This window comes from Pelodiscus sinensis, chromosome 15 (genome assembly GCF_052426305.1).
Source record: "Pelodiscus sinensis isolate ZL-2025 chromosome 15, ASM5242630v1, whole genome shotgun sequence".
In the NCBI taxonomy this organism is placed as follows: domain Eukaryota; kingdom Metazoa; phylum Chordata; order Testudines; family Trionychidae; genus Pelodiscus; species Pelodiscus sinensis.
In genome coordinates this window covers 28,619,032-28,646,434 of record NC_143066.1, presented here as the reverse complement: position 1 = coordinate 28,646,434, position 27,403 = coordinate 28,619,032, and the positions used below count along the sequence as shown (strand labels likewise).

The 27,403-nt window shown below is 39.8% G+C and overlaps 2 protein-coding genes across 12 annotated transcripts in view; one reads left to right on the top strand and one right to left on the bottom strand.

The window, feature by feature from the left end:
• Positions 1 to 18,183, bottom strand: part of GPR146 (G protein-coupled receptor 146) — a 90,424-nt gene extending 72,241 nt beyond the window's left edge. For 4 of the 8 annotated variants that reach the window (XR_016346894.1, XR_012896167.2, XR_012896166.2 and 1 more), the window contains exon 1: positions 17,435 to 18,183. The gene's annotated coding sequence lies outside the window, so the exon portion shown is untranslated. The remainder of the gene's footprint in view (positions 1 to 17,434) is intronic. The other 4 variants (XM_006112844.5, XM_089769276.1, XM_075899563.2 and 1 more) reach the window with 2 other exon arrangements.
• CHLSN (cholesin) overlaps positions 1 to 27,403 on the top strand; it is a 239,341-nt gene that overhangs the window by 171,712 nt on the left and 40,226 nt on the right. The window lies entirely within an intron of this gene.

Below are 27,403 nucleotides of genomic sequence, written 5' to 3'. Positions count from 1 at the left end.
GCGGCCCGTGTTCCGATTTAATACAGCCCCCGCTTCCTCCCCCTCTCCTGGCTCCCCGGCGCTCTTTTGAACTGGCGCGCCCAGCGCGCCGCTTTCGGCCGCGCCGCCACCGCCCATGGCCTCCGCGGTCCTAGAGCCTGCCCTGTAGGGCACGTCCGCAGCCCCGCTCCCCCGCTCGGCTGCGGGTTCACCCTGCCCCCGGGCCGGCGTGCCCTGCACTCTCCGCCCGCCTCCGACTCTGCGGGCCCTCCGCCTTGGGGCTGAGAGTGCGGGGACGGCCCTCACGCATGTTCACTTCTTCAAATCTGGCCCTCTTTCAAAAAAGTTTGGACACCCCTGGCCTAGGCAGAGCTGGGACCATTCCACCAACTTCTGCAGCTGTGAGGGGCATTCCAGTCTATCAAATTTACAGAGCAGCTATCTAAGATTCAGTTCACACCTTCAGCCGGTACTGCTCCTTGGTACAGTTTGTACAGTGGAGGTCTCGAGAGCAATTGAACCAAACAGCAAATCCTGCATCTAATAGAAACCACATCAAACTGGATATGGGGTGTTGCAACATTTTTAGTTCCAGCACTTATGTTTAGTAGAGGGCTCTACATCTATCACCCACTTTGGCAGAGCTGCCTTCCAGTTGTTGCTTCAATAGATACTGAACACCTATCTTCAGGACTCGAAGAAAGAACAGTTACTTAGCCCACAATAACTGTTGTTCTTTGGGACTTATTGTCCACATGTATTTCACAACCTGCACTCCTTCCACACTACTGCGGAGTCCCGGGTCAAATGGGTTCTATTTTAGTGAAGGACCTGAAAGGCATTTGTAGCCACTTTGCCCTTTATTCCCTTGGCTACAATCCCTGATGGATACTGCTGTCCAAAAAATTCTGATCTTGTGTTTATGCAGCGCATGTCTGCCAAAAGTGGAAAACCTGTGAAACAACACATTTTGCAGAACCACTGTTGTTAGAGGGTAAGTCAGCTTTTTTCCTCTGTTTTCTTTATTTCTGGTAAACAGTCAGTAGAAAGTGCCATGGAAATGCTACATTATTTTCTGTCTCCAATAATTAACAATGAGTTTTGTGGTTCCATGTTTTCAGCATTGATTACATGTAGACTTTTTCTCTAATTCTTGCATTTTGGCAAAAGGAAACTTGACTTCATACTGTCTTTTTATGCCTCTATTTTCAGATATATTTTAACCTAGCCAGAGTGCATGACACCTTTACAAATTAGTTTCGTAGACTCAACATACCACTTCACTTAAATTAGAATTCATAATTAAATCTATGATCTTGGCACAAAGATCATGATATTCATGGTAATAGTGAATTTGAATGACGTCTGTGACCCCCATATTTAGGGACTTTCCTCCCAAGGAGTTGGTTTGGTACATCTGCCCTTCCCTCTTGCCCCCATATTTGGAGAGGAAGAGATGGAGGGCCAAATTTGATTGGCTTTGCAAACTGGCTTACATTGTCATCATCCCAGAGTTTGCCCTTCTCCACCTGTGAAGAGATGGATACACAAAACGTAAATAGTACTGAGACCATGTGTGCCAGCTTGCAACTCCAGAAGTGAAGGACTGAGCTGAGCCACTGCTCTGGGGTGAGAGAGGATGGGCTCACTGTCCAGCATTGCTTCTTCCCATGGGTCCCCCATTCTCCCATACTGGAGCCAGCAGGTTCTTGTTTCAATCTTGGAATGAAAACTTTATTTTAAAAAAAGAAGGTCTGCGGGGTGTAATTTTGAACCTGTTGTGTTTCTGAGAACTCTCCATGTGGGGTTTGAGTAAATGTTTTTATTTAAAAGATTAACAAATGGAGTTAAACAAAATAACATCTGTTATGGAACTGAACCTTCTTACGTAGATTAAGAATGTGCAAGTAACCTGGACAATGAGGTTGTAAGGGGAATCTGAGGATTTATTGGAAAAGGTTGGGATCCTCGGCCCCCCATGCTCTTTACATTTTTAATAACCAAATCCCAATAGTTTAATTTAGAAGGTGTTTCAAGTCCTCGATTTGTTCAAAATTAACAGATCACAATTTTGCTCTCTTATGTTTGTGGTGTCTTAAACTGGAGCTAAGCTATACTTGAAATGATTACGCTTTAACTTATTTATCTCTTTTCCATCTAACATTTTGTTTAAAAAAATTTTAGTTGGAGCATTTCTACTTTCCTTTTATTTTGCAGTCAAAGTTTGCCCCCTCTTTAACAGCAATCAAACCAAGCAAACAAACCAAAATTATATAACATTTGACCAGTGAAAAAATTTTCTGTTCTTTCCGTGTAGCTTTTGAATTTAATGGAAACTTTAATGGAGACTTAAATGTGCACAATGTATGAACTGCACGTAAGCCACAGTATTATTTTGCATCTTTAACGTGACCTATTGACTGTGGGCATCCTTTATCATAACCCTTTTTTGCGTTAGCCTCTTGAATAAATATTATAAGTTAATCTGCTGCTATCAGCAGATTCTAGAATGTATAAACAGGAGTTTTGTGAGCAAGACATGAGAAGTAATTCTTCTGCTCTACTCTGTGCTGATTAGGTCTCATTTGGAGTATTGTGTCCAATTATGGGCACCACATTTCAAGAAAGATGTGGAGAAATTGGAGAAGGTCCAGAGAAGAGCAACAGAAATGATTAAAGGTCTAGAAATCATGATACACACCGTAATGGAGCATGAGTAGTAAATATCTTACTAACCTTTCAGCCTGTCCCTGGAAGTGATGTGTAAACTAATGAGCTGTCTATGGCTACTGGTTCAGCAGTGTTGTATGAACTGGCACTGTTGTTGTGTACTCATTTAATCCTGCTAAGTGAAGAGCACTTTGCAATAGACCAAGATTCTCAGGGAAGGAAATGTCTTCCTTCATGATTAAGCAGCCTGTAAACCAATATTGTCATAAAAACAGTACCTTATAAGGGTTTGAATTGGGGGGGCAAAGTAAAATATCTAAATTCTTTTAAATATTGTGAACTAAATCTAGATTTTGTTCAGTGTTCCTAGAGAAAGAAATCATTTAAATTCAATTTATTCTCTGTAATAGGTAACTAACTAGTTGCATTTCAAATATTTACTCTACTGTTCAAATATTGATTTAATGTTTGAAGAAAAAAGTTAGTCTGATGTTTGAGGAATTGGAGAATTTGTACTTGAACACTTTTCTGGTCTGTGTCATTAGGTCTATACTAAGTTGTCTAAGTACAAAACATAAGTTCCTCATTATGAAAATCAGTTTTTAATAATGACCATTACTGGATGCATATATGTTTAAAAATATATTTGAATGTTTGAAATGTTAATGGTTTATACAAGAAAAGCCTAATAACATTACAGTCCCCTTTTAAGACAAAAATGTGGTCATTTTTTCCTAAAGGAATTGGAAGTATAAAGGACTGTTACAATTACAATTTTCCACTAATTAGCCAAACTTAGATTAAATAGGTTGCATATGCCTAATGTAATACGTTTAAATGAAAAAAAACCCCACATTTATAAGTCAGAGCTCTTTTAGAGCAAAGGTAATAAAACATAATTCAATTACTAGACTATCTTATTTACTGACGGAAATATTAATTTTTCTGCCTGAACTGTTATATACAGTAGACTATGTATTTATTCTACTTTCCTCCTATACTCCTCTCCCTCCCCTAGAGTAATACGTTTTACTCTTATTAAAAACTTCTTGGCTCTAGGGCAGATAGAAACAGGCATTTCAGGCAGCTCCCCTCATGCTTTATGAAATTGACTTATGGACACCAATATGTATAACTCGAAGATACCTTAAACAAAATACCTCATGTAACCTATCAATTTTAATGTCTCAGTCTGCTGGATCTGTATATATTATTTTGGGTGTATGTATCATTCTTGTATGTAGCATTAGGAATATAGAGTATGGAATGGGTTTATGATTTGAAATGTGCAAATAAAAGCCATCCAGGGTGTTTCCCTCAATCTCTGGGTGATCCCCCGTAAACAGCCCCTTTTGTCCTGTAAGTCTAAGGAAGTCATGTTTGACCAGGTTATTTTCCATGGAAGGGGAGAATGTAAAACAGAGAATTCATGCCTCAAAGGGAGGCTATTTAAGATGCAAATTTTTTCAGTTCTTTGTCTGGCATGGCACTCCCAAGAGAATGAACCAAAGACCCCAGGGAGAAAAGGAACTTAGGTGGTTTTGAAGCATAGATGGAATAAAAACAGTTTTAGGGTAAGTTTGCAGTAAGTGTTAGAATTAGCTTTCCTTTTTTGTTATTTTGATTTTGTAATCTACTTCGTCTGTTTTCACTTGTGATCACTTAAATCCAACTGCTTCCACTTAATAAAACCACTTTCATTTACTACCAATCCCAGGGTAAATAATTGTTACCTGGGGGCGCAATCAGTGTGTACATTCTCCTTTCATTGTTAAAGGGGTTTACTTAAATAATTCATTTGGGGTTCTGATCTCATTTGGGGAGTGATTTCATTGAAAGCTGGGCCCAAAACTGCATTTTCCTCGGACCTGAAGTGTTTCTGTGTCTGTATTGCTCCTTCGGGGGAGAGGGGAACAGTGATCTCAGCTCTGTGCCTTGGCTAGGGGACCAGGTGAGCTGGCCCAGCAGCACATGGTGGTGATAAGCCCCAGAAAGCAAAGAGGCGAGTGTCAGTGGTTTTGTCAGCACTCCAGGGAATATTCTGTGATCACATCATGTCATACGTACCTCATTTTCATATTGTGGCAACACTTCTCCAGATGAGTGTGTTTTGACTTGGAAGGATAGCTCCACATATCACTACTTCATATTCTATCATCCTGACTCTGACTTAATTGCAAAACAGCTAAAGGTGAAAATATTGTTTCATTCCATTAGAGGAATAACGAACATGCAGCAAGGTTCTAAAATGTCTTGTCACTAGGTAGCTGAATCAATATTCTTCAGAAAAATTACATAGATTTGAGATCAGATCGATGTAGTCCTGTTCTCATTTGTTTCATGTTGTTTAGAGGGAAACCGTGAATGAACTCCTTTTTTCAGATCAGCATGATGTATTTCAAAAGACAATGAACAGCTTATAGCATGAAAAAACACCAAATATATATGTTTATAAAATAATTTTCATATTAATAACATATTTCATATTCTCTGATTGTCCTGATCTGTTCTGTTCCATACAAAACACATTGTCCATGCTCAGTAAATAAAAAGTATAGATCCATTCTAATTCCTCAGTTCAGTAGTTATTACATGCTCTGGTTATAAAATGAAACACCTTTACCTATTACTTGATTTTAATTTCAGTCAATCTGGCCTGCCTCTGGCTTTCAGTATACACTGAGCTGAATTAACACCTTCAGAGATGGAACTTCTCTCAGAGCGAGCCTACACTAGAGTGCTATATCAACACAGCTGAAGGGCATCTGGTGAAGATGCTCTATGCCTACAGGAGAGTGCTCTCCCCTTGGGATAATTACTCCTCCTTGGCAAGAACAGTGCCAGTGCGGATAGCATGAAACTTGCTTTTTCATACCCCTAAGCAACACAAGTTAGATCAGCTTAGCCAAAAGTGTAGACCTACAAGAAGAAGGAATGAAATGCGAGGGAAAGCACCAGGGAAAAGGCCAAGGGGATGGCAACAGATGGCAAATGGAGATCAGAGCAATTATGCCAAGCCCCAGAAAGCAATTAACCAATTTAGGCATGCTACCTATATACTGTTGTATTTTAGTATAGGAAAATATCAAATTATCTCAGTAAGGTAGGTTCTTAATTATATCATATTTTATTAAAACTAAGGAATCAGTGTTGCCAAAAATAGAAGTGAAGTATCCATTACATTTTTTTGCTCATAAAAATACTTAAGGAAGATTGAAATGCTACCTTAGTTTAATATATTAATCAGTTTAGCATAATCCTTCTCTTATAAATTGAAGGAAGTCTATCAACTGAAAACCTTAGTTTTACTTTGGTAATGTTAGACTTCCATAACAAAATTCAAATTTTCTTTCAATCCAGCCAAACAATCTGTTTTAACGCTGCAGTACTCTTCAGTTTAAAAACCCACCCAAAAGTAGCAAGCAAGAGTGTGAATCCTTTTAAAAGAACAAATAGAAGTGACTGTTTCTGATGGGTGCTTTGCCTTTGTTTAATCTGCTGACTACATAGAGCAGAAGTGGGGGTGGGGAAGGAGGTTTTATTGACCACAACCCCATTTTACAATGCAGAAAAAGCAAATCAGCATTTCTTGCCACTACAGAGAGAATTTGACAAAGTTAGAAAGGCTTAGAACTCCATTTGAATTCTAGTTATTTCCCTGGCTCCTAGTGTTTGTGTTTCCTGGATTTGCTTTTCAGTTCTCTTTGGGCAGGAAGTCAATGCATTTGTTGAATAGTTAAACCCTGTGATCCAGGAAATAATAGCTCCAGCTGCCAAAGGACATCATCAATGAAGAAAAGATTTGAACAAACAAATCACTTGAGACCAAATAGCTATGATCCATAATAATTTGTTTGTTTCCTTGGCATAAGAAGAAATGTTTATGTAATGTTGCTGAAAACATGACTTTTCGATGGTATGAAAATTGCTCTAACTTTTGCACTAGTTGTGCACCGTAAGCTGCTCCTCTGTTATTCCCCTGTTGTCCCTCAGACTTCCCAGTGGTGCAGCCCTGCTTCTTTTTCCTCCCTCCACAGCAGAAAGAGGCATCGCGTGCCCACCTACCCGAAGGACAGTTGTGCTAGCATTATCTTCACAACATTCTTCTGTTTTCCTTTTTGTCCATCTGCTTACTCCCCTGTGAATTTTACCACTCCCCTCTTCTGCATGATAGGAAGTGGGGAGAGGGATGGTACCACCTACTAGTTCTATTTCCCCATCCCTCTTATCACCAGCAATTTCCTCTACTTCTCTAGCTTAATTGAGCCCAACGCTCCCCACCCAAGCTGCCTTTTCATTGCCTTTACTGGCTCCTTGAAACCTACCCTCCTCCTGCTACCACTTTTCTCTCTGCACATGATTTCACCAATTTCTTCCAAGAGAAAATTAACAAACTTACAGCATGGCTTTCACTCTCCCTTGAACTCATCTTCAACTATTGCCCTGTCTCTCGTCTCCCTTTCCTCTCTAAACTCATTGAACATGATGTAAGTAATTGCTGTTGAGAGTTTCTCTCCTCCAATTTCATCTTAGACCCTCTAGAATCTGATTTTTCCCTTGCACTTCATTGAAACTGCTCTGACCGAAGTCTCTAATATACTCTTGCTAGCTAAATCTTGGAACCAGTACTCTAGTCTCACCTTCTTTAACCTGTTCCATGCCTTTGCCACTAGAGACTACGTTGTTCTTGAAATTTTTTACTCCCTTCGTTTCAGCTATTGCTACTCTGTCTTCTGCTTGTTCTCCTCCTACGTCTCTAATCACGTTTTCAGTGTGTCCTTTGAAGAATCCCCTTCATCTGCCCTCCAGCTTTCTCTGGGGGTTCCACGGGGCTCTGTCTGGTTTCTTTCTAGTCTTCCTCTGCACCTCATTTCTGCATAATCTCATCTGCAAAAAGAGCTCCTAATCTTCTCTCCCAGTCTCTCCACATTTCCTGCTTTCTCTGCTAGTGTGGTCAACACCATTACCCTGCCAGTCCCTCAGGCCTGTAATCTATGATTCAGGCCTTCTTCTAGGTCTTCACATCCATGCTACATCTAACTCTTCCTTATTTTTTCTGCACAACATATAGCCTTTCTTAGCTGTCATTTGCTATCAGGCTATTGATTCTTGCTTCTCTGATTAGTTCATAATGCCAGCCTCCCTCACCCACAGGCTAAATTTTCTAGCAAGCAGCTCTGCTTTTCCCCAGTCTGCTTCTCATACATGGGAGGAGCTCCCCATAAATATCTGCAAAGTAGCCACATTCAGATTCCTCCTTAAACTCTGCTGTGATGTCTACAAAAACTTAACAACAAAAAGGCAGCTGGTGTGCTGAGACTGCTTTCCATGCTGATCAGCTTTGTCTCATTATTCCCATGTGTTCCTCCATCATTGCCCCCTCCTGTCACAGCAGCCAAGAGCTGCGGGGGTGGGGAAGGCTTGGGGCTACTTACCCAATCTAATGGCATGTATGATGGCAAGCCCCAGCCCTGCTGGCCTCTTGATGGTGCAGCTGACTCCAGTGGTGAATCTGCAGTACAGGCTGCCCCCAACTTGCGACGTGATCAGCTCCAGGGATAGCATCGCAAGTTGGGGGCATTGTAACTCGAGCCCACATTTACGACAGGTGTCGTACGCCGTTGGATATGCGGGGCTGAGGATGTAAGTCGGGGGATTTCAGCCCCTTCCTCACTTACGGAAAAGGTCGTAAGTGCAGGGGGTTGTAAATTGGACGGTCGTAAAGTGGGAGCCTCCTGTATAATTCTTCCCTGCACTCACTGCCCCCAGTGGCCAGTGTCAGTAATGCATCCTTCCTCTCTGTGCCCCTCCCTTTCTATGCTATGGAAAACAGCCCCATTCCTGGCACGTCCCATTTTCTTGGCACAATCAAACCTTGCCTTGCTTTAAGTTAATCTAAGAGGAAGCTTCATACCAAATTTGATGTCCTAGCTCTTACCTTGTAAGAGAAGTTCTTGAACAGAATTACAGACAGATGCATTTTTCTAAAATATATTAGATAATAAGAAATGTAAAGAAGGTAGAAGAGATTTAAGGGTAACATAAGTTTTATTATATCTGAAAAAAAACTGACTCTCTTTGATTCTGTGGTTTGCCTGAGAGGTTCGGTTTGTTTCTTATGTTTTGTTCCTGTTTTTATAAATCCTTGTTTTGCATGCTAATTGCATTTAAAATGATTTACTTCAGAGATGTTAAAAGGAAAATGAATTAGGTGGTATCTTTTATTTGACCAACTTTTATTGGTGAAAGAGATAAGCTTTTGAGCATACACAGAGCTTTTTTTTCCAATAAAAGATACTACCTCGCTCACCTTGTCTCTCTAGTGTCCTTGGACCAGCACAGCTACAGCAACACTGCAAACTACTTCAGTATGTTTGTTGAAAGGCAAACAAGTTTTATTGAGTATTTTTACTTAACAGTCGACAGGTTTTAATTTGGGGTCTTAAATCATAATTGGTTTTCAATTTTCTGCTCTGCCTCACAGAAACATAATGAAAGTACACCTGATGCTATGAAAAACAGATGTCATTTCAGTGTTCTAGAATTGTGTAGTAAATGTGTGGAGTTTACAGGTTAGTGTCACAGACAGTTTATCAGAGAGCTAGCAAGAGCAGAAAACATGTAAGCCTTAATAGAGGAGTCTGGTATTTGGGGAACAGATTACATTTTAATTCCATTGCCTCTGCAAATACATAAGAAAATGAATTTTTTTCCTGAGGACCTTCAAAGAAACCTTATCTATCAGTTGATGGGTACACTGCAGAAGTAAGCTGTTCAAATTCTGCATGAAGATAATTCAATTTTTCTCTTGCTGTCTTGATGTTTTAACGCAGTTTCATATGAAGGTTCCTCAAAGAAAAACCTCTCTTATGGTGGAAAAAGTCAGGAATCATATCTCTGGGCTTTTATTCAGGTTCTGAAATATCTAGGAAATGTATTGGAACCAGTGTAGCCTAATATTCAGAGTTTGCTTCAACTATAGAGTTGCAACCAATCTGTAACTATATGGAGTAGATAATTTTGGATTGGATGAGAGAGTTAAATCTAAGGAACTTTCATATAGACTAATAGAAATCTTTTATAGTTACTGTACTACTTTGGTACACAGTTTCTTAAAATTGAGACAACTAGCAATATGAATAGTGCATGAGCCATAAGCAGAAGTTTTTGTTGTATTTATTTTCTTGAGTTTAAATTTCCAAGGCCTCAGGTATTCTTAAAGGTTCCCATTGAAATCCAGGGAAACCACATGATTTTGAGCACAGAATGTGTCCACTGAAAAATTGGCAGAGAAGGCTGAATCATTTGTATCCAGTTCATATCCGACATACTCAAAGTCAAATGTGAATGTTAGATACATGCTGTCACAGTAGTTCCTTGTCCTAATTAAAATTGGTGCCCAGTTCTCCATCTCCCTAGACCACAGGCAGGTATTTATCCTTTTGTAAAGTGTAGAGTCTCAGATGCTGCCAATTCAGAATGGTGGCATTTGCATAGCTTGCACTGGTCTGAATGTGCTGTGCAATGGACAATCAGATCCGTAGTACTCTAGCAATTATTGTGAGAAATTTACATCAGAAATGTAGAATAGTGAATTGAGATGCTATAGAACAAGTCATGATAGCGGTTTTCAAATATCTAAAAGGGTGTCACAAGGAGGAAGGAGAAAATTTGTTCCTCTTGGTTTCTGAGGACAGGACAAGGAGTAATGGGCTTAAAGTGCAGCAGGGGAGGTTTAGATTGGACATTAGGAAAAAATTCCTAACTGTCAGGGTGGTCAAATATTGGAATAAATTGCCAAGGGAGGTGGTGGAATCTCCCTCTCTGGAGATATTTAAGAACAGGTTAGATAGACATCTGTCAGGGATGGTGTAGGTGGAGCTTGGTCCTGCCTTGAGGGCGGGGGGCTGGACTCGATGACCTCTCGAGGTCCCTTCCAGTCCTATTATTCTATGATTCTAAGTTAATTGTGCAAAAATGAATTCTCATAATATAAAGTTGCCCAATCTATTTGGGGTTTTTGGTCTAATTTGGTTCCTTGTCTGTATGAGCTATGGCAAATGGAAGTACACATGAGTATAGTAATTATAAGGAATAAAAGGTAGAATATTTAAATAGCTATTTAAAGGTCCCTGATATATCAAATTATAGAGGTCATGGTCCACTCAAATTAGTAATTTGTCACTCTCCAGTTAGGTAATTCTTTCTCTTAATTTAGGTGGGAAGGATGTATAGTTAGGGCACATATACACTGTAGGACAGAAGGCGAATTAAGATATACAGCTTCAGCTGGGTCAATTTCTTAGCTGAACTCAAAATAGCCTCATTCAGCTTTTGGCACTGTCTACACAGAATATTCTTCCTTCGACTTCCCCTACTCCTTGTGAAATTAGGGTTACAGGAATCAGAGTAAGAAGTCCTCCATCTTGACATTATTTTGAAATAACGGCTTGCTGTGTAGCCGTACACTATGTTATTTTGAAATAACATCAGTTATTCCGAAAAAAAAGCTGCTGTGTAAACATACCATTAGAAAGGTGAAGGTAGAAAATGAATCCCAGAATACTTAATTTCTCCTAGTTACATATTCTGTTGAATTTTGAAGCTAAGACTATAGATGACAGATTAATAATTAAGTGTATACTTTTTTATAAGTATGCACAAATATGAAACTCATTATGTTTTACAACAAGAATTCATTTCTTCCTGAGTGAAATATCAGGACTCTGTATCCAGCAGTTGCAAAAACTATCTTGCCTAGAGAAAACTGCCCATTGTCTTTCATTTAATGATTGCAGTCTCATGCCTTCATTAACTTTTAAATACATAGAAGAAAATTGTGCCTTCAGTAACCATTTTTATTACAACTTGTCTGTATATTAAAATAGGTAAACTACAGAAAACCAATCGGTTTAAGTCTATCAGCTGTGTAATGACATCACACTGCAAACTGCTTAGTTGAATCCATCTAATGTCATCAGCATGGACTACCAATATAAGAAGGAGGGCACAGAACCTCAAAAGTATTGCGGCACCTTCCATTCAAATCAGTGTGAGCTGAATGCCTGAATACCTAGGAGGATTTGGGCCAAGATGTACAGGTTTATGATAGTCAAAAAGTGCAGATCATGTTCATCCGAAAGAGACTAAAACATCCTTTCTCCAATCAGCACAGAAGTCTGGTCATCCAGCTCTTTAAATAAATAGGTAAGTGTCTGAGATATTTGGCATTAGTTCAACATTTTTTGATGAATCACTTGTTGGGTTTTCATGTGCCTGTGTTTTTGTTGTTGCTGGTTTTGAATACCTTATTCAGATTGTGTACATATCTTTAGATCTGGTCCATACAAATTTGTATATGTGAGATTAGACTAGAACTGTCACATTCGTCCTCCTTCCTCCCTGGAAATTTTTGAAACTGCTCTTTTCCTAATGCTATAAGAATAGGGGGCTGTGTAACAGAATTTTTAATTGGAGTTAAATTATTTCTGATATTACGACAGCAGAAATTGGTGAAAAACAATAATCTATAGATTAGATTCTGTATCTACTCCACCAAATAGTAGGTTTATTCCAGATGCTAAACCTTCTTGACTGAAGTACAGTAATTCCTCATTTAACATGTTTTCACGGTAGCACGATTTTTTTTAGGGAACGTTTTTTGAATTACACGACCATCCCCGGAATAACACTATTTCCCCAGTTGGCCCATTGCTGGTGGCTGCCCGGGGCTTCCCCCGCCTCCCTGCAAAGCGGTGGAGGGTTCACCACTCGCCACGCCATTCCCCGGCAACCTCTCCTCGCCAGACTCAGTGCAGGTCCCAGCAGACCCATCACAGGGGCATACTCCCAACCCAATCTCCCTGCCTTCTCCTCCCTTCCCCTTCCCCAGAGCCAAACACCTCCCCTCCCTGCTGTAACCCAGTCCCCTTTCTCCCCCAACCTTATGTCCCAGTCCCAACAGACACCACTGCTTGAAACGCAACCCCCAACTTTTCCATTATTTTCAATGGGAAAATTGACCCTGCATAACACGTTTTCACTTAACACGATCATTTTCTGAAACATATCTATAGTGTTAAATGAGGAATTACTGTATAAGTATGGTCTGGTGAACTGGAAGCACTGTTAGTGGAGCTGTTGGTCTGGAGGAAATTGTCCTTGATTCTTACTGTTGGAGTGAATGAAAATCCATATAAAGTTCAGCCTATTGGTATGAGGTATCTGTCCCCAGTCAAGACCTTTCTTCTTAATTAGAAAATGCCTGATGTGTTTTGTACCACATAGAAATGTAGTATGTTGTATTAGAAACAGTCTGCTAATAATACTATGGAGACCAATATTGCTGAGTCTCCTGTCATTTGAAAAATTCGACCAGGGTCAGAAATAGTCTTATGGCATGTCTACATTACACACTTAAATTGACCTATGCTAAATTGACTTGCAACTACTGCTGTAATTATTGTGGTGGTTCATGCCCATGCTACCTTCCTTTTGTTGATGGTGCATGTCCTCATCAGGAACATTTCCAGTAACTTACAAGGGGTGATGTGGGAGTCTGAAAAACCCAAGCTCTAAATTCCACTTGCAACTACCAACCAGGAGCCCTTTTACCCTCCAGTCTACCTGCTCCCTGCTGAGAGCATGACAGCCACCCAGGTTCTTGGCTCCTCACCAGGAACTGAGAGCCACCTGGAGTCTGAGCAGGGTGCTGGAACCCTTGCAGCATCCCAGCTCAGATTGGGAGCCCATGGAGGGAGGCAGGCAGGCTCTTTCTGGAGCGCAACCCCCTCTCCACTCCCCCTCCATGGGTTGACAGTGGGCAGCTTTCTTGTTAGTTGACAAGAGCGCCAACAGCTGATGTAAGCAATCCACAGTGTCTATGTAACCCACACACCTTTGGTCCCATGTAGCAGTACTTAGACCACTTACGGAAAGAAAGAATGAGTGAGGTCTACAGCCTTAGCTGAGAGCCAGCTGGTTTTATAGCTCATGCACCCTGCTACAGAAGTGCCAGGTTCAGATCAGCCTGTTGGCATCATATCCACATGGACACTTCATCCCCCTATTTATATTGTTACAAGCCTTACACCTTTTGTGGAAGTGAAGTTATGATGTTGGTGTGAAAGGGCACTTACATGAGCAGGAGCAAGACTGTAGTGTGTACACTGACATAATCAGGTCAACATTCCTTATGTCAGCCTAACTTAGTGTAGACTAGGCCGTAGACTTTTTGGGGAGCTTTCTTGCTCTTGTGCTTAAGAGAACAGTGCTATGGGGTATGTGACAGTTTCCTCAAACAGAAGGCCAATGTGAGCCATTTATATTACTTACGTCACATTTAAGTCCTATTTTGAAGACTAAAATGGGCCTGAAGTGGCGCACAGACCCCTCTGCAAAAATATTTATTTTGCTATGAAAGTAGTAGAAAAAGGGCTAGAGCATTTGTTGTGGGAATAACTGCCAATATTCCCTAACCTACCAGAGGCAAAGGACAAAACAAGGAAAACATTTTTGGATTGAGTGGTTACAGAAAGGATGGAATTTGGGATAGCTGGACATATGCCAAAAACAAGCAATATTGTCACTATCATGAATTGTAACCTTGTTCTTCTACTTAATTATATTATGACCAGCTGCTCTGCCAAGTATATTTTGTTTTGTTTTGTTTCTGGTGCTGAAGATTAGAACAGTGAAAATAATTTTTAAGATGTGTTACTACCTCAGAACCTACGACCTATGCTATTTCCAACATTTGATTGAAAAAATATGTGCTTTTAAAAATATTTTTGCACAAGTATCTACTTAAATAACAGCTCCTTGGTTCAGTTATGGAATCTTTAACCAAATTCTATTATTAGACCAGTAACTTGCAAGATTGAGTGTCTTTTGTATTTCCATGTAATGGAAGCAGTAAAATGGCCATAAAAGCCCAGATTTCCAAAGCAGGAACATTGGGTGCACCTGCACAATGTGCATTCACCTGTTGTACCAACAAAATCCCACAGCTGTGGAAGCAAAGCTGATGATTGCACACCTTGCTACTAATCTGCGCATATAATTGCCCCTCATTTGCATGCAAAAATATGACTGTACAAATGGCCAGGACCTAAACAATTTTCCCTTCTCCCCCCCCTCCCCCCCGGCTCTCCTATTTATTTTGATCCTAGACATCCAACACTTCGGTTAGTTTATAAAGTGCTACCAGACTATTTGTTGTTTTTTCAGTCCATCTTAAGAGTTGATCCTTCCACGTGCCTAGTCAAACATCTTGGCTGTGTCTACATTGGCGCAATCTTGCGTCAAAGCGGACACTTTTGCTCAAAAAGATGCTGCCTGTCTACACTGGCGGGGAGTTCTTGTGCAAGAACACTGAGATTCTAATGTGTGAAATCAGTGCTTCTTGTGCAAAAACTATGATGCTCCTGCTCAGGAATAAGACCTCGTGCGCAACTGTTCTTGCACAAGAGGCCAGTGTAGACAGGCAACATGAATGCCTTGCGCAAGAAAGCCCGATGGTTAAAATGGCCATTGGAGCTTTCTTGCGCAAGAGAGCGTCTACGCTGGCACAGATGCTCTTGCGCAAAAGCACATCTCTTGTGCAAAGGCACATGCCAGTGTAGAACTCTTGAGAACGCAAAAACTCTTGAGTTAAAGAGTATTTACGCAAGATCATGCCAGTGTAGATGTAGCCTTGTATTTTTAAGAAGATTATAAAAGATAAATGAGACTGACATACAGATGTTCAAAACTGTCACTATGTAGTTCTTTCTTAGTTTAAAAAAAATAGCAAAATGGATTTTAAAAAACAAACTTTCATTTTTCAGTTGCTTACAACAGTTAGCCTGAACTACTTCACATCATGTAGTATTCCTTAAAGTGTTTCCCATACATAATGAGGTTCCCTGTTTTGAATATGCGTTTTAAGGCACCAAGGAATGAATGCAGCCTGCTAGAGCACAAGTGACAACACAGAAAGTCTCTTCTTCCCATCCTCCACCGCTATAATCATTCAGGCATGCTACCTTAATTACAGGGTTGTGTTGGGAGATGTGGATGCTTATTGCCAGGGCTTGACAAACGGTTGCGAAACCTATTCGCCAGCCCTGCACTGCGCATGCGCAAGACCCGCATTGTGCATGCGCACACCCCGGTGAACGGGGCGACCAGCTGAAATCTACTCACCATGGGTGAGTAGATTCCGTGATTTGTCAAGCCCTGCTTGTTGCACTAGCCCACATGACCCATTCCTAAGGGGACTTGAGAGGAATTCAGTTCCTTCCCCATCCCAGCTGTAATCAGTGCTGCTGTCACCAGTAAATGCTAGCCTGAACAGAGGGCATGTATGGTTCTTTTGCTCAAAAGGCACCCCCACATTCAAGTACTCTGGCTCTCTCTGTGCACTCCTGCCCTATCTGGAACTCTATGGCTACATCTACACTGCACAGTTATTTCAGAATAAGCTATTCTGGAATAGTTATTCTGAAATATCTTATTTCAAAATAGCACTCTACACTGCAGGGAAGCCTCAAAATTAGTCTGAGGCAGGCTTCCATAATATAGACAGGCTATCTTGATTTAGAGCCCCAGGAGGAATAACTTAGAATGGCACTGGTGAGGGGCTATATCGAAATAACAGAAGTGGAGCGTCTACACACATCTTATTTCAAAATAGCTATTTTGGAATAGGCATTATTCTTCATAGAATGAGGTTACAGAAGTCAGAATAACCTGTCCATTATTTCAAAATTATTTCAAAATAACGGAATTGCTGTGTAGATGCTTGCATAGTTTTTTCAGAATAACACCCATTATTCCAAAATAACTTTGCTGTATAGACACACCCTGTAAAAGAAGATGCATACTCAGCATTTTTTCTCATCCTTGCTGTAGACAGGAACTGTCCCCTATCATAGTCTGATATCTAAATGAAAAGTTTTTTTAAAATTTGAAATCTTACAGAAAGATTGGTGGCATTGGTCATCTATCTCCCCCACTTTCTGCTAGTCTCTGCCTGTAAAATGTTGTCAGTTATAATAGCTGAATTTTTAAGTGCTGAGTATACTTATGTAACATTTTTCAAACAATATATCAACCCAAAAAAGCCACCTTGGGTGTTATAATAAATGATTTAGAAATGCCTTTAAAGTCATAGTAGCTAAAATATTCAGTGTCTTCCCACACACATCAAATACCACTGAAAGATTTGTGGCCATTTTCCAGGAAAAAATTCTAACACCTTTTTTATAGATACCTTATGTGTACATTTTTATGTCAGTTGAAACTAACCAACATATATACAATTTGCTATAATTTATTATTTAAATCAGCACACAGAACTTAGTCTAGGTATGTAGTGTAGCTGCAATGGTGATTAAGTGCTCTATAACAGATAAATATCTATCCTAAACTACATTCCTGGCAGTTTTTCAAATTCAGTTCAGTTTCAACTTATGGGCTCTATAGTGTTTCATAATTAAAATAGCAAAACAGAGCTTGGAAAGAGTGGGTGGAGTTGCCTACTGGCCTGATTGGTACCTTGTCTGTAAACATAACTTTAAAAAACCCAAAGAAATATATTCTATGAATATTTGAAAATTTTCTGTGAAGATCAGTGATTTAGCAGAATTTTAAAATAGTATAAATCAAATTGCGTAAATATTATCTAACTTTAAATATTCAGTTTTCCAAGAGTTAACATGAAACCCTTTAAAACTACAGTGGAAATGTGCATTGCTGATTTCAAACATGAGAGACCCAATCATTAAAAACAGCTCCAACTTACCCACTATTTTCCTTGTGAGCCTGTCTTTTGCGTTGAGCATGTATTTTTATAAGTTTCAGCTGCTTTAGACTGTGTATTGTACTGAGCTTGCAGGTTCAAAAGCTTTCACAGCAGTGGCTGACGTTCTATCCGGTAAATGTACTTCTTGCTGTATAAGATTCCATTTTTTCTTTTCTCTTTCACCATTTAACATCCTTCCACTGTAAAATTCATTCCTTTTCCGAAGTGTTGGATGATGCACTTGTCTGTAGAAGTTCTTCCAGGCAGGATTCAAATTAAAAACAACCGTTTCATTTTCTGAACTCCGTAGGAGAGCAGATAGAGCATAGAAAGCAGAAGGAAATTTAAAATGCTACCTTCTCTCCACCCCTCTCAAAATCTTCTGTGTGCTGAAAATGAAGTAGTTTGTCTTGGTGTTCAAAGTTTAACTTTAGGGAGACGGAGAATGTGCAAAGCAAACTGAACGCTGTAGTAGAGATTTCTCTCTTCCCCCACTGGGCCCCATGCCGACTGTTTTTATTGATTTCAATCACTGGAGGCTAGCTAGCTCTCAGAAGAAACACTGTGTAATGTGTTCTTTCCTGGCTTTCATTAAAGAAACTCAATGCAGTGTGGTCACGCTGCCGAGCTTGCCTGGCAACCTGCCTACTCTCTGTGGTACTTCTTTCATTGGAGGAAACCAAGCTCTTGTTTTCTTCTCCAGCAAGAACTTCAAAACATCTTATTCTCTGTTTCTACCTTTCCTAAGTCTAAACTGTTCAATATTTGGGGCAGTTTTATCCACACCCTCACAGAGATAACTTTGTTGCTGATGATGCAAGCTCTGAATACTGGTTGTTTATTCAAATGTTCCCATAACAATCTCAGATTCCTTTTATTTGAAATCATTCTGTTTCATTTATTCTTTTGGGGGGCTAGGAGAGGTTGGATTAATTATACAAATCTAAGTACTGAATAAATGGGTAAAAATGTTTTTTCTGACCTTGTTCTGTCTTCTGCTACATTACTATTTCATCAGAATGAGATATTTTAATTAAGTAAAATAGTAGTACCAAATCCTGTCAGTGCCAGAGTTTTAGGCTAAGCAACGGTGCTTGTTTTTGTTCTTTAGAACTGTGTTGTGGTCAGAATAAAGAAACCGAAGTATGATACAAAAAAATGAGAAATAAAATACTAATTCTTGTTTCAGAGATCAATTTCAGTACTTTAAAGGAACATATATAGGGGTGGAATTAAATTGATGCAGTAGTTTCTGCAAATATTTTTCTCCAGTGTGCACTTAGTCTTCTGTGTAATTTAAATTTACAGTTTTGTTTTTATTCAGCATTTCTCATTGATAACATTTTGTATACTCTTCAAAAGCATGTTTTTAGATATATGAAATAGTTAAGCTTTTAATTGGCCATGTTTTGATGTCACTAAGATTGCATGCCTGTTAAACTCAATTTTAATTGCAAATGATACCTGCTTCTTGTTTGTGGGGGATACAGTAAATACTACTGTATGTTTCTGTGTGTGCGCATGCACTTTTTTCCTCTTCACATATAAAAGCTGAAAGAATCCAATTCCTGGACCAGAAAAAATAAAAAACCTTGTTCTCATTTAAATCTGGCTTCATGCAGAACTTACTTGAGGTTTTTCCTGCCTGAAATGCATCTATAGAAACCTTTCCAAATCAAGTTAACGTAATTTGGTCTCAGTGTTTCTGTTGTCAAGAGTTATAAGATTGCAAGAACAATTTAGCTTTTATGAACATTCATTTTAAAGAAACGGCACTAATTTATTTATTTCTACAATGTGTTACTTTAGAAATATCTTTTATTTTGTCTAGATACTGCTATACATTTTTAGAATTATTTACTGGATTCTAAGCATATTATTATGGGCCTAAAATCAAATCCAATAATTTTCTTTATAAAGTAAATTTTGTATTATATGAAATGCAGTCTTTAAAATGTCCAATTATTGAAACGCTTACACAGCAAGGGGTAAAGGCTACTTTGATTTTAAGTCTGATCTCTGCATCTTCGTGAAACTTAAATGCTCTTTATGCTCATACTTTCTCTGTTCATAAGGGGGTGAACTACAGAAAATGTTTTAAAGTAGTTAGTGTGAGGTTTTTTTAATGTAGTTTCTGTAGTTATAGTTACAGTATAATTGTTTGGCAAAGCCTCACTTAATAAATCATCTATCAACCTTTTCATTATTAACCCTGCTTTTGAGAGTTGTGTAATTCTGGTCTGGTTCTTTGCAGCTTTTAAAATATATTTATAGGTGTTGGAATTTTTTAGCTGGAAAATGGCCACAAATCTGTCAGGATTTGGGGGGGGGGGGGGGAGACACTGAATGTTTTAGCTACTCTGACTTTAAAATTGAGGGGCAAAAGACTTCATTAATGAAGTCTTTAAAATGAAATTAATCGTATTTGTGGTCACTTGTGTGAACAAGTCCCTTTTGGCATCACTTTAATGTAAAAAATAATGGCAGTTACACACTGCTTAAAACCAAAGACCAAGGCAATTCAATGCTTCTACTAGAAGCAAAATGGGAGTAGTGTCTCATCTGCTTTGGGGAAATTTGTTGTGTCCTCAGTATATTTGTCATTGTTGGTCAAGTTAAGATTTGTTCATCTGAATTTTTGTTGGTGCTTCCTTTATCTCTGTCATATCTCTTCCATGTCCATGGTCTTCCATTCCCTTGTCTTCTGCTGTGTGTGCTAGCAGAAAAGAGTGCAACTCCATTGACATTTGTGGAGCTGGGTCCTGCACCAATGGTGAATTTGACTTTCTTCCTTTTTTGTGCCATTTTGTGGTGTTGTTCCTTGTCTTTAGCATTGTGTATCTCCACTGTGGTGTTTCTCATCCTCTGTTCTTCCCCATTCTTTGTAATCATGTCCAGTTCTGTAAGGGTGACCCAGCTGTAGTCAGTGAGACACAAGTAGCTCTTCTACATTCCTATTTGGGTCCCAACGCAGTATTCTGCAGCATTAGAAATCTGTGTGTTCTTGACCACGGCAGAGCAGCTAAATGTGCAGCCATTTGGCTCTGTTTGTGCTTGTTGTTGCCAGAGGTTGACAAGGCCATCGCATAGAATGGTTTGGCAAGCAGAACAAGAAACAAAGAACACAGTTTAAAGACAGTTGTGATCCAGAGCCTGTCTATTTGAATAAAAATTAAGTTCCCCTGCAATGGTCTTTTCTTTAGAGACCACAAATTTAATCAACTTCATTTTGTTGCAATCACACAACAGTGACAGTTCAATGATGGGAATCTTGAAGCAGGCGACTAAAGATCATGGGCCTTTGGAATAAATCCTTGGGTATTATCTAAGTGCAAAGTGTCCTGGAATTTAGGTTAATGGTAATTCTAGAAAATAAGTAGGTAATGAGAAAAAATCTTGTTTAAAAAGCAAAACTGCTTTCAGTTTGCAGTGTAGTCCAGTGCAGTCTCTTGTACCTTAAAACCATACATCCAACTAATCTTAAAATGCATCCTCTCTTTTATACTATGGAAATATGAGGAACAAATATGTAACCTTCCATCCATCTATCTACCAGTTATTCTTCAAATATACATTTGTTGTTATGGGGAGACATGACAGAATCAATCATAGATCTATGGGGAGGGGAGCAGTCAACAGACTTTCTGGGTCCCTGAGTAAGGTGGGGAGATGGGTCCATGCACCTCAAATGGGCAGGGCTAGGGCATCCCCCAAGCTGTCAGACCTGCCTGCAGCTCACTATGCAGAGCTCCAGGGGCAATTTTAAAAGGCCCAGGGTTCCAGCTGCTGCTGCTGCCACAGTTGCAGTGGTAGCTGGGAGCCCCAGGTCTCTCTGAATCCTCAGGCCCAAAAGCAGTTGCCCCTTTCCCTCCCCCCCATTTGTGGACCTATAGATATACCTTTATTATAATTGCATTCAGTTTACTGCGTTGTATGAATTTTATTGGAAGTGTAACTGGGCTTTGGAGTGGTGCGCATATGAACAGACAGCCCTTCTGATTTTCTTCTGCTTCACGACGGTAAATCTATAGTTATTCCTATTGACAACATTTTTTTTAGGGTTGCCAGGTGTCCGGTTTTGAACCTGACAGTCCAGTATTTAAGCTTTCTGTTCGGGAAACAAATTGAGAAAATATAAATGAGAAAATATAAATGTCCAGTATTTTCTAAATAAGATGTAATGTAGACTGTGATGTAATGTCAAGTGTGTCCAGTGTTTTTGTTGAAACCATCTGGCAACCCTACTTTTTTATGTAACCCCTAACTAGCCACTATGCGCAGCATATAACCCTTCAAGTCTTCCCGTTTGCTTCCTTTGGATTTCTGAGTGCAGTCTAAGGTGCTAGTGATGATCATTGAATCCCTAAAGGATCTGCCAGCTGGCTCTTAGAAAGATTGTATGGTGAGGTTTTAGATGACAGTTAAGATCTACTAGAATGCACTGTTGGTTCCTGACTTTATACACTGGGATAAGTAGAAGGTCTTCCTCAGTTGATGACTTTTGAAACTGATTTTATCCCTGACAGACCACTACAGCCCAAGTCTGACTGACTTGAGCCGAGTATGGAGAGTTGTGTCCCACAGGAAGCATTCATGTATGATTTGTTTGTCTCTGATATTTTTCGTGAGAGAAAATAGTTTAATGTCAACCCTCATAAATTGCCTTATGTGATTTGCTGAGTTCCTAGCTGCTGTTGCACGGGGCCCTTAAAAAAAGTGTCAGTTAAGAAAGCAGCATTGCAGTTTTGTGATGCATATTTATGACCTTCCTCAACTGCAGGTGATGTTTCAACAACCCCTTTCTGTATCTGATGCACATGAATCTGTAACCTGAATTATTTTACTAGAGCTGCTTATAACATATATTTTAATATTTTATTTCAAAAACATTTAATTTTTTTGATATTTTAAAATTTTCAGTGTGATTAGTGTCAAATCTGATGTTGATGAAAGGCCCTAGAAACTAGTGGTGGCCGAGAAACTGAAGTTCCCTGTAGATGAATGTGGCTTGAATAATGTATTGTGTGAGTTTCACCACGCTGCCCAACCAGTGCTCCTCAATGGTATTCTGGAACAGGGGTGGGCAATAATTTTTGATGAGGGGGGCCACTCCAAGATTTTGGAAAGTGGTCGAGGTCCACACTCTTCCATGATATTCATGGAGATACGGGGTCTGGGATGGAGGTTGGGTGCAGAAGGGAGCTTGGGGTAAGGGAATAGGATGCAGGAGGGAGACTGGAGTCTGGGAGGGAGTTGGGATGAAGCAGGCAGTTATGACCTAGGGCAGGGGACTGGAGTGCAGGGGCTTGGGGTGTGATCTGGGGTAGGAGGGTATTGTGATCTGGGGCAGGAGATTGGGGTGCCAGATCTGGGAGGGAGTAACGGGGACAGGGGGGTTGGGTATGTTGAGGGGGGGGAAGAGAGTTGGGGCAGGAAAGGGCTGGGGTGCCAGAAGCAGGCTGTGGCCAAGAGACTGCCTTGCCAGCTGCCAAACGGGCCTGCCTGCAGACTTAAAATGTTCCCCAGCCTTCCTGCCTGGCCATGTGCTTCAACTGAGCCCACTAGAGGGGGCGTGATTCTTCTTAGCTGCCTGTTCTTCTAACAAGCAGCTCCCATTGGCTGGTTTCTGCCAGAAACCGGCCAATGGGATTGTGTTGGGGGCGGGGCGGCTCCTAAAACTTCCCCCCTCGCCTCCAGTTTTAAAACAGAAATGGAGCCCTGCAGCTGCTTTTCTGCATGGCACATGAGGCTGCAGGGCAAGCAGCAGAGCCTGCCTGGGGCTTCCTGCTGCCTCTGTGGGCTTGATCCGGCCCACGGGCCATATTTTGCCCAGGCCTGTCCTAAAAGGACCATTTCTGTGAAGGTTATGGATGGTATTTTACTGGCTCTTTGCCCATTCAGTTCTTAGCCTGTTGTCTTGATCAGCCAATAAGGGTGCTAATTATTTTGTAACTATCTGGCAGATAGGAACTAAATTTAAATAATCACTTATTTTATCAAAGCCTGTTCAATAGCTGTCAGAGTATAGGGCCTTTTACTTGTTACAGACCTGTTTCAAATTATAATCTATGACTTAGATATATAGGGTTCCATCTTGTATTATCAGTGTGTAGAGCTAGCTAGTCCCTTATCGTTTTATGGTTTCCTTATGTATATAATGTTTTCATTTCCACTAAGAAACTTTAGTATTGCTGTCATGTTTAGTAGATAGAAGTGATTTCTTAAAGACCGTGACTGAATTAGGAAGGAGAACGTGGTATTAGCCAAACTCTGTGTTAATTTTTATATGGCTAGTACTATCCCAATGCCATAAATTTTGAAAGCCTTCTTTTGCTATAGTATGGTTATTTGGAAATATTGCACAGTTATTTTATAGTGATATATAGGAATTGCTTTGCCCACCATTGAAATGTGGCCATCTCTGGAGCAAAACAAATGCAACACCATTAAATAATTTAAGAGAAGAAATGAAGAAATAGAGACAGAGACAAAGAAAAAGAAATAGAGATGTTTTTCATTCAAGCACTAACCTACCCTGACTTTGTTTAGATTGAGATCTAATGAGTTCACAGTCCAAGGTGGTATAATAGCTTGCAGCAGGCTTTGCAAATAAGCAAATGTATTGCACGTGTTTTAAATTTACGACATAAACAAATGTATCACGTGCAGATATGTGCATTTATGTTATAATTATCTTTTAAAAAGCACCACATGTTACCATGCGATTTTACAAAGATGGAAAAAGACAACTGGAAATATTTATAATCCCAATAAAACAAGTGAAATCATGATTTATTTTCATTGCTCTTTAAAGATGAGGCCAAACCAAATCATCGGATCTGAACCACTCTTCAAACTTTGAGGAAACTGGTTTCCTATCCTAGCTTTGTACAGTATGGCAGCTATGTCTACACTAGTGAGCTAGAGCGCTTACAGTGGCACAACTGTACTGATGGAGCTGTGCCACTGTAAGGTCACTCGTGTCAGGAAAGAGCTCTTTAATTGACATAATAAAACCACCTGCAATGAGCAGTGGAAAACATAACACTGTGCACACTGCTACTTACACCAGCGTAACTTATGTCACTCAAGGGGATGGAAAATTCACACCACTCACTCAGCAACATAAATTTTACACACATAAATGGTAGAGTAGACATAGCCCAAGTCTTTCAGTATGTCAGGGAAATTTCTGTTTGCAACCAAAAAACTCCTGACTCCCAATCTCAGAATCATATTTGTAAGCCAGTGTTCTCTCTAAATTTTTCCATCCATGTGTGGATTTTTTTCCATTCATGTACAGAATAAATTTTATGTATACCCAAGTCATGTGCAAATGTGCACCACCAATATACATACAGAGTGGGCATTCTGTTAATCAGTTGGTGGGGATTTGAATTTTTCCTGAGTGATCACGCAAGCGCACAGCTCTTACAGGGAACTCTGGCATCAGCCACACATGCGCATCCTAGATATTTTGGCCTTGGAAAGGGTTCAGAAAAGGGCAACTAAAATGATTAGGGGTTTGGAACAGGTACCATATGAAGAGAGGTGAAAGCAACTGGGACTTTTCAGCTTAGAAAAGAGGAGACTGAGGGGGGATATGATAGAGGTATATAAAATCATGAGTGGTGTGGAGAGAGCGGATAAATAAAAGTTATTTATTAGCTCCCATAATAGAAGAACTAGAGGACACCAAATTAAATTAATGAGTAGCAGGTTTAAAACTAATAAAAGAAAGCTCTTCTTCACACAGCGTGTAGTCAGCCTGTGGAACGAGGCTGTGAGGGCTAGGACTATAACAGAGTTTAAAGAGAAGCTAGATAATTTCATGGAGGTTAGGTCCATAAAAGGCTATTATCCAGGGGATAAAAATGGTGTCCCTGGCCTCTGTTTGTCAGAGGCTGGGGAAGGATGGCAGGAGACAAATCGCTTGATCATTGTCTTCGGTCCACCCTCTCTGGGGCACCTGGTGCTGGCCACTGTCGGCAGACAGGCTACTGGGCTAGATGGACCTTTGGTCTGACCCAGTGCGGCCGTTATTATGGTCTTATCCTTCTCATCTTCGCTGCACCTCCATTTCTTGCCTTTCTCATGGGCAAGCGAAGATTACATCAGACCCCATCTAGCCCCTGTAGCCTCACAGCTCCTCTCCACAAAGGCACAGATATAACCCTATTGACTCCACTTGCACATACCTTATTCACACCACTTACAGACAGGATAGAATGTTACAGAGCTTAAAGACTGTACAAGCAATAGCTGGGAGTTACAAAGCTTGAAAGAAGTTGCAGAACTTGAAAGTTACATATCTTAAAGTAACAGAGTTTACAGGACTGGCAATGGCTGAAACTGACATGACTTATAATACAAAAAGTTATGTGTCTTACAGTCACAATATACTGGATTGGGCGGAGGTTTTATACAACAGAGATCAGTTTAGTCTTTGAAAGCATCAGGTTGGGGAAATGAGTCAGAGTAAATTTGGGCAATATGTGAAGCCAGACAGAACAAATGTTTAACTTTCAGCAGGTGTCTTTGGCAAATCAGGCTGGTTTCATATAGGTATTATATAATCTACTGTGTCTTTTCCTTTGCTTGTAAATCATACGGACAGCATTTAGCATTGATACTGTGATTTTCATTTTAAAATATTTCACAGTCATTCACTGAATGACATAATTAGTGGCATCAAGGATATATAATTTAGCCAGCTTTTTATTATAATAGGTTTTCTTTGTGCACAGTTCTGGTTTTGGTCTTGGTGGGAGGATTGAATGGGGACTTGGGGGGGAGGAGAGGAGATGGTTGTCGGGATATTGGGGGGGGGGAAGGGGGACAGTGGGAGTGTTGGAGGGAGATATTGGGCTTATTGGTGGAAGTGCTGGGGGCAGGCAGTAAGGTGTATTGAAGGGGCTGAGGTGGGGGGAATGCTCCTTGAAATTCATTTGAAAAGGTTGGTCTCTGACTTTTTGGCTTACACTCATTCTTAGATATTTAAATCTAATGTACAATATGAGTTAGATTTCATACAAATGTTCATTGAAAGACAAACTCCTGGTTTCCACAGTACATACATTTATAAAACCTGATGAAGCTAGTATGAAAGAGTAAAAGCTCAGTGTAATTAAAAAGATTTCTGTGAATTATAAATTTCCTTGCATATTTATAGCGAATGTGTTGGGAACTTTGAACAGAAGCCTGGGTGGATCATGTTTTAATCAGAATGGATTATAATAGGTTGTTCTGTCAAAAGGGTAACTTGATGTATAAACTCTAACTTTCTTAACACAGGATAAATTCCAGTCCAAAGTGAGAACAATGCTTTTGTTTCAGATGTCACTAAAGTGCACTAATTTTATGCTTGAAACAAATGTTGTCAGCGATTGGGATTTCTATTTGGATATAGTTACGTGGATGCCACAACTTGTATTGTTTTTACTGAAGCAGTATGGAGAGGGATAAAGAGCTTTTTGATAATGTGAGGAATGTGTGGGGGAAGGGAAGATAAAAGATTTACTGTAAGTATGTGAATGCAAGAGGCCTCTTTATCAGAACTGTTTTACTGATGTGCCACAGTCACTTTATTTGAAAGCTTCATGGCTCAAAGAGAAAAGTAAACACATTCATTACATTATTTTCAAAAGATTAAATGTGTCCTCTGTTGGACAGCTGCTATAATAATCTTTCACAAACATTTTAAGAATGACTACACTCTATGTTTTTCCTGGGTTTTGCATGGCTAGATTGTTATTTCAGTAAATACTACAGCAGCTTATCAAGTGAAAACTTCACTTCCTGTAAAATAACAATTTTCCTGCCTTCATCCTACACACTAGTAATAATTCTTTTTAGCATGAGTTAAAAAACCTCTTTAACACAAATGCTATACAATACTGCCTACTAAAGTTGATTGATTTTTCTAAGTGTTTGTGTATGTGCATGCTGGTTACAGCCTATGCTCAAGAA